General features: G+C 36.7%; 1 non-coding gene across 1 annotated transcript; it reads right to left on the reverse strand.

Moving 5' to 3' along the window:
- Positions 1–816: 816 nt before the first annotated feature.
- Positions 817–923, reverse strand: LOC117633343. The gene has a single exon (XR_004586651.1). It is a non-coding gene; the product is annotated as a small nucleolar RNA R71 (small nucleolar RNA).
- Positions 924–13,947: the final 13,024 nt, after the last annotated feature.

Genomic DNA, 13,947 nt, shown 5'->3' on the forward strand with positions numbered 1-13,947 from the left:
TATTTTTCTACGCTTGCTTTTATTCATTGTTTTAGTTAATTAATCAATCGAATCTCATCATCAATTGTTCAAATAAAGTCTTGGGTTAATCACAATCGGTACTTGGTAAATTAAATCACTCTTCGTGGGAACGACACTTCACTCATCACTGTATTACTTGTGCGAATTGTGCGCTTGCAATAAATTTCACAACAAGTTTTTGGCGCCGTTGCCGGGGAGTGTTTTAAAGTTTATTAATATTGATATAGATTGATTTGGATTTTAATTTGAATTTTTTGTTTTTTGTTTTTTAGGTACTTCACCTAGTGCATGAGTTTTGGGAGACGTTCGCAGAGTCTTGCGCTTATACCATTAGATCCAAAGATCGAGCGAATGCTTCACAAGCTTAACAAACTCAAAAGGGGGAAGGACGCAATATTGGAAAAGCCATCACCTATGGCTGAGGAACCAAAACCAGTAAGGGACTATGATGTCCCATCTGTGGTGGCATCACCATCGAGCATTCGTCGTCCAACTATTGATGCCAATAATTTTGAAATCAGACCAGACATAATTTCAATGATTTAGCAATCCTCCATCTTTTGTGGTTTACCTCAAGAAGACCCTAATAGCCATATCTCTAATTTCTTGGAGATATGCGACACATTTAAGTGCAATGGAGCTACCAACGATCCTGTTCGCTTAAGGCTTTTTCCTTTCTCATTAAAGGAAAAGGCAAAGTCATGGTTGAATTCTCAACCACCTAATTCGATTACTACATGGAACGACTTGGCCAAGAAATTTTTAGCTAAATTCTTTCCTCTTGCAAAGAATGCGAAACTCAGGAATGACATCATGTCATTTGCTTAGAATGACATGGAGCCTTTTTATGAAGCATGGGACAGATACAAGGATATGCTAAGGAAGTGCCCACATCATGAGCTACCTACTTGGATGCAAGTTCAAGCGTTCTACAATGGTTTGAACAATACAAGCAAAACAACAATATATGCTGCAGCCGGAGGAGCTTTGATGGGAAAAACAGAAACTGAAGCGTATAACTTGTTGGAAGAGATGCGTCTAATAACTATCAATGGCCTAGTGAGAGATCAACACCAAAGAAAGCTGGAATTCATGAGATTGACGCCATATTTGCGTTAACTGTGCAAATTTCTACTCTGTCTAAACAACTTGGTATTTTAAATGTTAATGCTATTCAGTATACTAATTTAAGTTGTGAATTTTGTGCAAGACCTCATCATGGCAATGAGTGTAGAGCTGGTCCATTCACATCACCATCCGAACAAGTGAACCAAGTCTCTGATTTTAACTGATAATGGAATAACCCTTACTCTAACACTTATAACCCGAGATGGAAGAACCATCCGAATTTTTCATGGAGTAATAACCAAAATGTACAGGGACCTCCACTTGGTTTCACACCTCAAGAAAAGAAGCATGGATTGAAAAATATAATTACTCAACTTGCTGGAAACGTCAACACTCTCTCCGTCAATACAAATCAATTTATGAGCAAAACTGAGATGACCCTTCAGAACCTAAGCTGTATCTATTCGAAACTTGGAGGTTCAGATGGGCCAGCTAGCTAATGTATTGACAAGAAGAGTAAATGGGACTTTGCCAAGCCAAACTGAGATTAATCCGAAAAGCCAAGAACATGTGAAGGCGATAACTCTTCGGAATGGGAGGCCAATAAGAATAGTAGTAGACTTGGATGAAGACTAGAATACCCAACAGCCAACTACAGAGAAATCAGAAATTACTAGCATGCCGTTGTTGCCATCTACCATTGCTGGAACCACTGCACAACCTGATGAAACTTCTGCAGAAATTGAACCTGCTACTGTAGAGAAAGTGCAGCAACCTGCTGCCCCTGTGAAGCCATATGTACCGCCAATTCTGTTCCCGCAATGTCTTCGAAAAAACAAAGTGGATGCACAATTTTTGAAATTTCTTGATATCTTCAAGAAATTACAAATAAATATTCCTTTTGCCGATGCTTTAGAGCAAATGCCGAGTTATGCGAAATTCATGAAGGATATTACATCAAAGAAGAGGAAATTGGGCGAACATGAGATAGTGAAATTATCTGAAGAATGCAGTGCTATTTTGCAGAGGAAGCTACCACCTAAGCTAAAGGATCCAGGAATTTTACTATACCTTGCACTATTGGAACCACTTACTTTGAAAAAGCTTTATGTGATTTAGGATCTAGTATTAATCTAATGCCTTCTTCTGTTGCTAAACATATTGGGTTGGGGGTAATTAACCCAACCACTGTTTCTTTATAGATGGCGGACAGGTCCATAACATACCCCAGAGGCATAATTAAGGATGTTTTAGTCAAAGTTGATAAGCTCATTTTTCCCGCAGATTTTCTAATTTTAGACATGGAAGACGATGCCGAAACCTCTATTATTTTAGGCCACCCCTTTCTAAAAACCGGGAGGACATTAATTGATGTGGACAAAGGTTTATTAATTTTGCAAGTGGCTGATGAACAGGTGACCTTCAATGTCTTTGAAGCAACAAAGTACCCAGTGGAATCAGACTCTTGCTTCCGAGTGGATGTAGTGGAAAAAGCTGTCTCTCAAAAATTTAAAGCAGAAGAGTTTCGTAATGAAACTTATGAGACTGCCAAGATTTTCAAGGAGCATACGAAGAAATGGCATGATAAGCATATTCTAAGGAAGGAGTTCTTTGCTGGTCAGAAAGTTCTCCTATTTAATTCATGCCTCCGACTCTTTCCTAGGAAGCTTAAATCGCATTGGTCTGGACCATTTACAATATTGCAAGTGTTTTCTTCTAGAGTTATTGAGGTTAGGAATGACGAAAATGCACTGTTTTCAAAGTAAACGGCCAACGAGTGAAGCCATACTTGGAAGTCAATTTTGATCAACAATAGATTTCCATTCCTCTGCATGATCCAGAGTGATGACCTCGCAAGTCGGGTTGGGGACTATAAACCAAGTGCTTGTTGGGAGGCAACCCAACTAGGTACCTTCGTTCTTTTTATTTATTTGTTTTCTTTATTTTCCATCCTTCTATGCCTTTACTAATTGTTACATGCATTTACTTTAACATTGAGGACAATGCTTAGTTTAGGTTTGGGGGTGGGTAGTTTTGTTGTTTTTGTTTGAGTTTTGAGTCATAAAGAAAAAAAGAAAAACAAAAAAAACAGATTTTGTGTTCCAAAGAAAGGATTTTGTGTTTCAAAGAACATTTCCCGAATTTTTCTAGCCCCATGATGATTGCAAACATGTTGTAGATATGTTACAGATGTTGTTTTGGTTATTAGATGACTTTAAAACCTAGAAAATAGCAAAACAGGTTATTATGTTCTTATTTTGGTCAAAATAATTTTTTTTGCCTATTTTCCTATTTTATGTTTTTTAGGTAAATTTGAAGCCACCAACATGTTTAGAATGGTTATTATGATGATTTGAAACAGGTTTGGGGGTCTCAAGTGGTTTACATAATGTTTTAGGAAGATTTGAAGCTAAAAAAGTGGCCTAAAACCCAAAAAAGGCTAGCTGCTATCTACCCAGAAATATGAAGTTTTTCGTCACAAAAGGGTTTTCAGCGACGGTGTCCATCATATTTTTTGTTGCTAAAGGGTTTTCAGCGACGTCGTTCATCAGATTTTTCGTTGCTAAAGGCCAATTTTCCAGAATTTTCTAATTTCATTCCAAATCAATTACGATCCATTCCATTCACGATAAGAGGTTTCTATGAGCTATTCCAGGTGTGTCCTCTTCCTTTTGATGAAATTTCTTTATTCCTAAGCAATTGGGGCTCATAAATTCACTCATATTTGCTTGCAAAATCACAAAATTCCTTTAAAAATAAAAATTTGTTAAAGCTTTTACTTTCTCTTACTAATAATGATGTATATGTGATGTTTGATCATATTTCTTTAACTAAAGTGTTGCCACGAAAGTTTATGCATCATAATTATAGCACTTCACATAGCCATGCTTCAAGTATTTTAATGGACAAGCTAGCTATACTTGGATGATTGTGAAGAAATAGTGGAGACTCCCATTGTGAGATACTTGACCCAAATTGCCATTCATTGAGGAGAGTATTTGGGATTACTCTTATTCACTATTTTCTTTCTTTCTTATTTAGATTCATCTCAATTAGGCTTTTGAATTGAATACTAAGAACTAATCTCTATTTTGGAATCATCTTACTTTTGAGTTGGATGGACCTTGAGAGATGATGTTAGGCTATGCATGTTCTGGCCACTAAATAAAACCTCATGTCCTACCCATTGTGTGTGCCATCAACCCTTTGAAGCCAAACACTTAGCCTTTTCTTTCATCACCCACAATATTTCCTTACCCTTTTCACCCTATTTTTAGCCATACCCTATAACTTGGGATATGCCATGGCATGAAGACAAGGAGGCTCTACATCAACAAAAGAGGTGGCATGTACCGAGGAAATATGTGTTTAAAAAAAATTTATTTAAAAAAAAGAAAATAAATATATTTATTAAAAAAAGAAGAAAAAGAAGTGAAGCATATCAAAAATCCTGGACGCCTTTGAAGTAAATTTGAAGAGCCAAGCCTTATAATGCGATAAATGCCTTGGTTTGTCTCAAGTTCTAGTATTTCCTTCCCTTTCTTTCATAACCCATAACCTAGCCCTTCATTACAACTATAGTAAAGACCTAACAGATCTTTGGGGACTCCTTACTCGGAAGTAGAGGTATGCACTTCATCTATGGTTCTTAATACTAGATTTCCTTTCCATGAGATCTATTTTCACAAATTGCCTTTTATTCATTTTGGATGCATATGTGTCTTATATTTTGAATTCTTCACCTAACTTCATTCACATATGAGGGGTAAGAGTGCAACCCTAGGTTCTGTGAGAAAATTGAGAGTTATCCAGTGAGGCCTAGAGTCGAGGCGAATTTGTACACACGCCGAGTGTGGTTATCTTTAAGTTCGAATGCTTGGAGAATTGGCTTTACACTTTACACTATGGTGCATTTTATTTGTAGTGGCATAACTTTAGTTTTTGAATTTTGATTGGCATTCATTGGTTGTTATTAGTTTGTTGGAAGTATTGCTTTAACGAATTTGTTTTGCAAGGAGCGTTTGTGGGTGTCGTGACTGGTAAACCCTCAGGAGACACAACTCCTCCTACTAGGGACACCTAGAGGTTTAAAGGCTTGTGGCACATGCTAAGTGTCATTGTGATTACCTGCGAAAGTGGTTTAGTTTAGTTTGTTTGTTTTAATTTATTTTTGATTTTCAATTTTGCTCGAGGACTAGCAAAAGATAGGTTTGGGGGTATTTGATAAGTCTATATTTTATATATATTTTATGCCTCCTTTGCTTATTTATTTATTAATTTCTCAGATTAAATTGGTTGTTTTTAATTGTTTTTGTGAGATTTGTGAAGGAATTGTGAAATAGGAGAAAGTGTGCTAAAAAAGGTAAGAAGATGAAGATTGGAGATCAATTAAAAAGAAGCCAAGTCATTCCTTTTGTTGCGAGGAATGTTGTCAAATTTCCTAGTTCAAGATGGTTCAAGTCTTATCAAATCAAACAATGAGGAATAAAGAAGACCTTATATTAGAAGGAATCCTATTTTTATAACAATTGTAATTATTCCTTAGGTAGGAATTCTAGGAGTTTTATAAATAGGAAGTTTAGGTCATTGTTCAAAGAATCCATTACCCATCATCCTTCATCATCTACCCTCACAAATTCCTACACATTCATACTCATAGCCGAAACACTCAAAGGAGAGAGAGAGAGTTTTAGAGAGACAAAGAAGACGACCTGGAGCTAGAGTTGCTGTCGTGCAGAGATCAAATCTTCAATTGGTTTTTCCTTTCCTATGATACTATTTGTCATGGTTTTTATTGAAGTTGTCATGAACTAATTTCTTCTTGCTAGGGCTACGATGTAGCCTAGCCATGAATACTCAATTACTTTAGTCAATGTTAATTCCAAATATTTTTCCATGTTGAGTATCTATTACCATGCTTAATGCTTTGAATGTTTGGCCAACATTTAAATGTCTTGATGCTAAATTGATGATAGGGATATCCAATTTGGGGTTGCTTCTTGTAATAGATGCCATGAGTTACATGATTAGACAGGGATGTTTGTCATGACTTATGTGGTTGTTTTGTAGGTTTTCCAAGGAATTTAATGGGTTCTTATTATCTTAATTCCATTACTAGGGATAGGGTGGGTTGGTAATAAGAATACTTTTGGTATAACCAGGGATGGAGTATCGAATAAAGTAGGGAAAATCAACTGTCAACATGGAGAATAATTAGGATTAACATGCTAAGGGAATTGGGTAGAATTGGCTATAGTGAAATCGGAAGCTCTAGTTCTCTCATAACTTGAATCTCACTACTTTATTTTTCTACGCTTGCTTTTATTCATTGTTTTAGTTAATTAATCAATCGAATCTCATCATCAATTGTTCAAATAAAGTCTTGGGTTAATCACAATCGGTACTTGGTAAATTAAATCACTCTTCGTGGGAACGACACTTCACTCATCACTGTATTACTTGTGCGAATTGTGAGCTTGCAATAAATTTCACACCAACCAACCTCTCACACCCTGCATCAATATTCAAAGCTCGCTCATTTACCCATTTTTTAATTCATAACCTTCAAATTTTGTTCAAGGGCTGAAATTTTGAAGAATTGAAAGAGACCTTTTAATCTGAAAAAAAAAAAAAAAAACAGAACAAATAGACCGTTCAAGTTTTCAGCGTTGTTAAGGAGGACATGTCTCCGGTGAACCTAGTTGCCACCTCAATCCTAATTTAGGGTAAAGATGGTGGTTGGAAGGATGTTACAATGGCTGCTGGATGGAGACAACGGTTCTGGCAGGGAAGCATTGAGGGGCTGGGTGTTTTAGTGACGATGTTGGGTCTGGTACGATAGTAAGTTGGGCTGAGAGGTTGGGAGGAGGAGAGGGACAATGATTTTTCTTTTTCTTTTTAAATAAAAATTAATTATTTAATATAATTTTATTTGTTTTGTATAATAGTTTATTAGTTTTTTGTCCACGTGGAACTCCACGTCAATTAAAAAATGGATAAACTGCCGAATACCCCCATGAACTATCACGCTAGTTGAAATCTACACATTGAATTAATTTTTCAGCCAATTTAACACTTGTACTAAATTTTATCACCAATTTTCCCCTCACCGTTAGTTTTTAGCAATTTCCATCCAAATTTCTGTTAAAAACACCACGTGAATGGCACATGCCAACCCTGCAACCCAGATTACCCAGCTCCTCTCTGCAAACCCTCTCTCTGTCTCTTCATCTCTTCTCTCTCTCCCCTCTCCCCGTTTCTTCCTCTTAGGCCTCAGCCCACCCTACCCCAACAATACCAAACCAAGACAACCGCTGAAAAATCTCTCTCATTCAATCCATGTATTCCCTCGTTGGCCACGTCATTGTCCTCGTGACTAAAAGCCAAGTAGCCAATCGCGAGCCCCAAAAAGATAAGTACAATTTCGTCGAGTTGGGTGGCCAAGAACTTCCCAAAAGATAGGGATAAAGAAGAAGAGATGGGGAGAGAGAGAAAGAGGTCTCTCATATTTCTTTACAAGCAACAATGTTTGCCTTCACAGAGAGGAACGACAGAGTGGAGGAGCAAAGATTAAACAACAAAACAAAAGGCTTAGCCTTTTTTTTTTTTTTTGAGATCCTTAACCAGGGATCATATCTAACTTAATTAAGTGAAAAAAAAGGGTTTACTTTTTTGAGTTTCTTTTAGGCAGAGGACCAAGTTCAGAGCTTTGTATTTTGTTGTAAAAAGTGAGATTTGCACTTCAAGAATCAAGATTGAAGAGACTTATGAAAATTGATTGAAACCCAGAATGAGAAATTTGAGATTTGGGTTTGTAATTTAGGCCATGGTCACAAGATCTTGGTGATTGGGGTTTGTAATTCAAAATCCCCCCCCCCCCCCCCCCCCGATTATTCTCTCATTCGAGCTCTTTGACGAAGCAGAGGAAAAATAAAATAAATTTTCTGCTGGTCTCTAGTAGCTCATTAGAATTGTGTTCAAAGCGAAAAACCCGTCTGGGTTCAAGACTAGCAGAGAGAGAGAGAGAGAGAGAGAGAGAGAGAATAAGAGAGAGGTTAAAAAATCAATTTTTAATTCAATAGTAAATCATGTGCCTGACATGTGACTTTTTTAATAGAAACTTGGATGGAAATTACTAAAAACTAACGATGGGGGGTAAATTGGCGATAAAATTTAGTACGAGTGCTAAATTGGCTGAAAATTAATTCAGGGTGTAGATTTGAACTAGCGTGATAGTTGAAGGGGGTATTCGGCAGTTTACCCTTAAAAAATAGGTCCCACAAATGCCATAAACATTTAATAGATTAACTAACGGTTTGACTAACGGATGAGGTAAATTGTAGGGTTTCCAGGAGTTTGATTATGTACTCATAAATGTCTCTAAAATTGGATATGAACTTGAAAATGACCATATAGTTTGGGGGTTTTATGTAGTTTGTCCAAATAATTAACAGAGGGAAATGGTTGAACTTATGTCTTGCAAAAAATACAACACAAGTCAAAATGGGATTTTCCACAAGAAGTGGATTTTGGATTTCAAATGGGTCTAGGTCTGGTTCGGGTGCATTTAAGTTGTCAAATATTTGGATGCCCATTCCTTAAATTTTTTTTTTTTTAAAAGCTTTTAGTCTTTAAACATTGCACCTCTAAAATATTCATGGGTCTGTCAGTGTACATACGAGTGTTAAAGGGGAAAATGCTAAGATTAAATCTAACAACTCCAAATATTTGACAAAAAAATAATAATTTATATAGTATATCAATTAATACGAAAATCAATATCAATCATCAATTAATCTAACGAAAATCAATATCAAATTATCAATTAAACAAACAATTGATCATACCTCGAGTCTTGTGCACCGCAGCCTCTGTTAGATATATACCTTAGAAGCCAATATAAAATGTATAATTCTAAGAAAATAATATATAATAATCAAAGGGGCAAGAACGTTGCTTTAGATACATAAAGTACACAAAGTAACAAGTTCATGGATTAAGATATAAATGGAAAGTGGTCTAAAGAAGTTAAATGCATGAGACCTTTCCAAACATATAAATATCGTATCCTAAAATGTTCCTGGTCATAGGATCCCCAATTGGATAATGTTGACTCGCAAAGACTGGTATACATTATGTCTGCTCAATTGGGAGGATGACTAGACTCAAGTCATTTGTGTAGAGACACTGAGATAGATGTGTAGGTGCTTTATAGAAGATGGAGTCCATTGAACGCGATCAACTCTAGAATTATTGTATGGAAGTCTTACTCACAAGTGTCAAACAAAGAATTCTAAGTTGGGATAATGCAAATTAATCCTTAGACCTGAGACATCACAGTTGTCTTTTGTATATGTTGTTTCTCTTTGAGAGCACTATACGGTCGTATCAAAATGATGTGACTTAAAGGTGTTCCTTAAGATTCTCAACATGTACGCAGAGACAGGTGAATATACAACAAGGAATATCTGCTTTTAGTAAGAAGAGAGAATACTCTAAAGATATGATTCGTGAATCTTTGGCCAAAGTATTGGATGGAAATTGAAACAAGAACATTTGCAATTTCATCAATCACATAATCAAGAGATGTCATATTAGGGATTTTGACACAAGTTTACCATATCCCAAGAATAAGACATAGAGTATTGAATTAGAGAATGATCGAATTGCATTGTAATCACAAACTGACTAGGTTCTCTAAAGGAATTCTTTTTAGCTTGGGTAGCCAAGACATACTGCAAGGTGTCACTCATGACTTATGGAAGCCCTGTAAGGACTAATTATAATTAGCCTTCGCCAATAGGGAGAATTGTATGGAGGGATATAATTCACACTAGATTAAGAGTGAATCATTCATATCCAATGCCTCGCTAATTAGAACCTATAAGATCGCACACCAAAAAGGAATTGATTAGGAAATTATAAAGAGAATGAATGATTTTGTAACTTGGTCAAAGTCAATGTGAAAGTCAAAGGTCAAAGGTCAAATAGTTGACCCGACACTTGACACGGTCAACTAAGGATGACCGAGACCAACATTCGCTAGACAAGTGAGTGATTGAATTAGTCAAGTCACTAGAGTAATTAAATTAATTAGATTAATTTAGGACAAGTGAGTGATTGAATTAGTCAAGTCACTAGAGTAATTAAATTAATTAGATTAATTTAATTATTCAATTAAAGTTTGGAAATTTAATTAAAGGTCTCATATGACTTGTAAATTCAAAAGGGATTTGACTACATGAACTTAGGCACATATGTGACACATTATAGGATTAAGAGTAAATTACTCAAATGGTCCTCAAACTTGTACGCGATTTACATTTTAGTCCCTAAATTAAATTATTAGTCCAAATGGTACATAAACTCTATTTTAATCGCCCATTTGATCCAACCGTTACATTTTCTATTAAATGTAACCAAATTTTTGGGGCAAATACGACTTTTCATAATTAACAAATAAAATAGGGTTAAAATAAATACAAATTTAGAAAATAATTGAAGAAAAAGAGAAAAAAAAAATCATGAGACCCAAACCCCCTCCCTTCGATTTCTTCTCCCCAATTCCATACAGACCTCTCCAATTACTGTGTTTGTAAAAAACAAAAAAGATGGTTTGTCAATATCCTTCAACCATTCAGCCCAACAATGAATGTCCAAATTTCCGATGTGACGCGATCGACGACGCCAAAATTTCCGATGGTCCAACTTTTTGTTCGCAGTGATTCGCTATTGCCTCACAGCGATGTTGACGACATTCCAGGTGGGCTTCTTGTTTCTGAGGGTGCATTCGTGCCACCTGAAACTCCACAGCCTCTGAATGATGTGATGGACCAGAAAGGTGAAGGTTCTGTGGTAATTGAAGTGGGTCTTGCTGGGATTCACCAGTGTATGCCATCTGTTGCTCATATGGGTCTATTGTCTGATGCTCCACCAGATCAATGGGCGAAAGAAGTTGCTGAAATTCTAGTGCAAAGTCTTGTTTCTGTCTATGGAGATTCATTCAAGATTGAGGCACTTGGTGCTTTTGCTCCATTTGTGGCACATGAGTCCAGAGGACTACATGCTCTCCACCTGTTTGTTGAAATGCAACACTCAGAGGCGTTATGCCATGGTAATGCAATTCTTGGTTTTGATCTTAGCTACTATATGGGCATTCGCGACAAAGGTGGGGGTGATTTGAAGTTCGATTTAGGGTCCATGATTATGGTTGTGTTAATAATTTTGAGTTGTTCTACCATATGGGAATTCGTGACAAAGGGGGAGGCTTCATAGGTTGAATTGTATTGTGTTTTGAGTAATAAAAATAGTATATTCTCTCTGTACATTTGGATTAAGGTCGAACGAGGTTCTAACATTTGGAGGGTGAGAAATTGACAGTGGTTGTTATTTTGGGAGGTGGGGTTGGCGGGTGATGAGGTGGGAATGAGGGTGGTGGGTGGTTGTCTCTCAACAACAAAAGGAAATCAAGGGGGAGGGGGAGAGGGTCTGGGTGGTTGTTGAGTTGGGGTTCTGGGTATTTGGGAGGGGGTTTGTGGAAGATTTTTTTCTTTTCTTTTTCTGTAGTTGCTGGCTTGGGTGGAGGGTGGGGAGGAGCTTGGGTTTTAGGTTCATGGGGCCTGGGATGGAAGGTGGTTGTTGGATGGGTTTGGGTGGAGAGTGGTTGTGGGATGGGTTTGGGGGTTGGAGCTTGAGGGTGGTGGCCATGGGGGAATGGAGAGAGAGACAGAGACAGAGAGAGAAAGGGAGAGTTTTTATTTATTTATTAGTAATTATTTATTTTTAACATACGAAATGACCAATTTGCCCTCATATTTAACATCAACATTGACAGAATGTAACGGTTGGATCAAATGGGCGATTAAAATAGAGTTTATGTACCATTTGGACTAATAATTTAATTTAGGGACCAAAATGTAAATCGTGTATAAGTTTGAGGACCATTTGAGTAATTTACCCATAGGATTAATGTGCTGAACCAAGATAGCAAAAGATGACATGCAGAGAGAAAGGGGGAGAGGTGGTGTGGCTACACTAGGGTTTGCGGGCATTTTTGTCACTTTTGTGACAATTTTTGATCCTATAAGTGTGTAGCTATGGAATCCTATTATCCAAGGGTTTCAAGTTGGTGAAATTGGAAGAGAGAAAACATCAAGCTCTCTCTCTCCCTAACCCCTTCAATCTATCACATAAAGTGAGGGTGCTAGCACCACTCTTCACTTGTTATCCACTCATTCTCGCATCCCATTCAATCCTTGGTGAAGAGCTTTAGGGAGGTGCATATTTTTGTACTTATTTGGAGAGCCACAAGGTAAAGAATCAACGTCAAAGGGAGAGCCAACAACAAAGAGACCACTCCCTCTACTTGAACACCATTCTTAGTTTCAAGATTTGCTTCAAGGGTATGATCATCCTATCTTTATCTCAAATAGGATTTAGAGAGTTTTTGGTGCACACTTTCATAGACTTATAAAGATTGGGACCAAACGAGACTTGCATGAATCCCTAGTTTATTTAATGTGGAACTCTTACTTTGATTTCATATTAGATATGGCTTGCTAGGTGATTTATACTCTCAAAGTTTGACTGTAGAGTTTTTAGAAATCTCTACACAACACCATTGCCACAATATTCCATTCAACCTCTTCCTATTCGAGTTTGTTAATCATATGAATACAGATATAGCCAAATTAGAAATAATAAACATATTATAAAGAAATAATAACAACAACAACAAAAAAACCAGAAGAAATGTTGGGTGGTTGTTGAAGAAGAAAAACAAAAAACCAAACCTTGAGTCAAAGTTCTTAAGCCTCGAGCACTAGACCTTTATTATTATCATATCAATAAGGGTAAACTGCCGAATACCCCTCTGGACTATTTCGACTGTCGAAATGTCCACCTTGAATTAATTTTTCACCTAATTTAGCCCCCGTATTAAATGTATTCACCAATTTCACCCCCGTCGTTAGCTTTTTCACAATTCCATCCAAATGCCCGTAAAAAAACACCACGTGAATGGCACATGTGGCTTCTGTCGAGGGTAATCTAGTCCTTTTAATCCCCAGACCCCTTTTAGCGCTTCGTATGCCCAATTCACAAATCAGACTTAGGGGTCAAATTGAAATATTCGAAAAAGGGTGAGAGTGAAAGAGAGATAGTGACTGAAAGATTTGAAAAGGGTGAAAGTGAAAGAGAGAGCGCGACTGAGAGATTCGATTTGGGAGATATTTTCTGACTTGAAGATTCCAAACGAAGGTGCGACAAATGTGATTTAGTAAAGGCAACAGATTGAATAGGAGAAAGAGTCAAAGACAATAAAAATTAGAGATGGTGGGGAAGCTCCCATATACAGTAAGTTGCTTACTTTATTTTATTTGTTTGATGCAATTGTTTTGGTTTTATTCTTTGTTTTTCTCTGATTTCTTTGGGTTTGACTGTTTTGTTTATGCTGGACTTCATGAAAAAGCATAATAAAAGGACGAAAGTGGTCCCTATGAATGTTGTTTGTTGACTGAGACTTTAACAAGGTTAGGTTGTGTGGTCCCTATGCATGTTGTTTGTTTATTGTTTGTCAGGTTGTTTGTCTGACAATATGTAACTTGTTTGTTGTGTTTTTATTGTATTGTATTGTATTGTATAGAGTAGATAGTAAATGTATATTGTATTGTATAGGGTAGATAGTAAAAATGTATTGTATTGTATAGGATAGATTGTAACCACCCGACCCTAATTTAATTATCCATTTAAATTAATCAATTAATATAATTATGAAATTATAATTTTGCCCCCAAAGGGGGTAATTTAGTCACTTTTTAATCCGGAAGGATTTGGGGAAATGATTGGTACCATTACGTA

The sequence above is a fragment of the Prunus dulcis genome, chromosome 6, assembly GCF_902201215.1.
Source record: "Prunus dulcis chromosome 6, ALMONDv2, whole genome shotgun sequence".
Lineage (NCBI taxonomy): Eukaryota > Viridiplantae > Streptophyta > Magnoliopsida > Rosales > Rosaceae > Prunus > Prunus dulcis.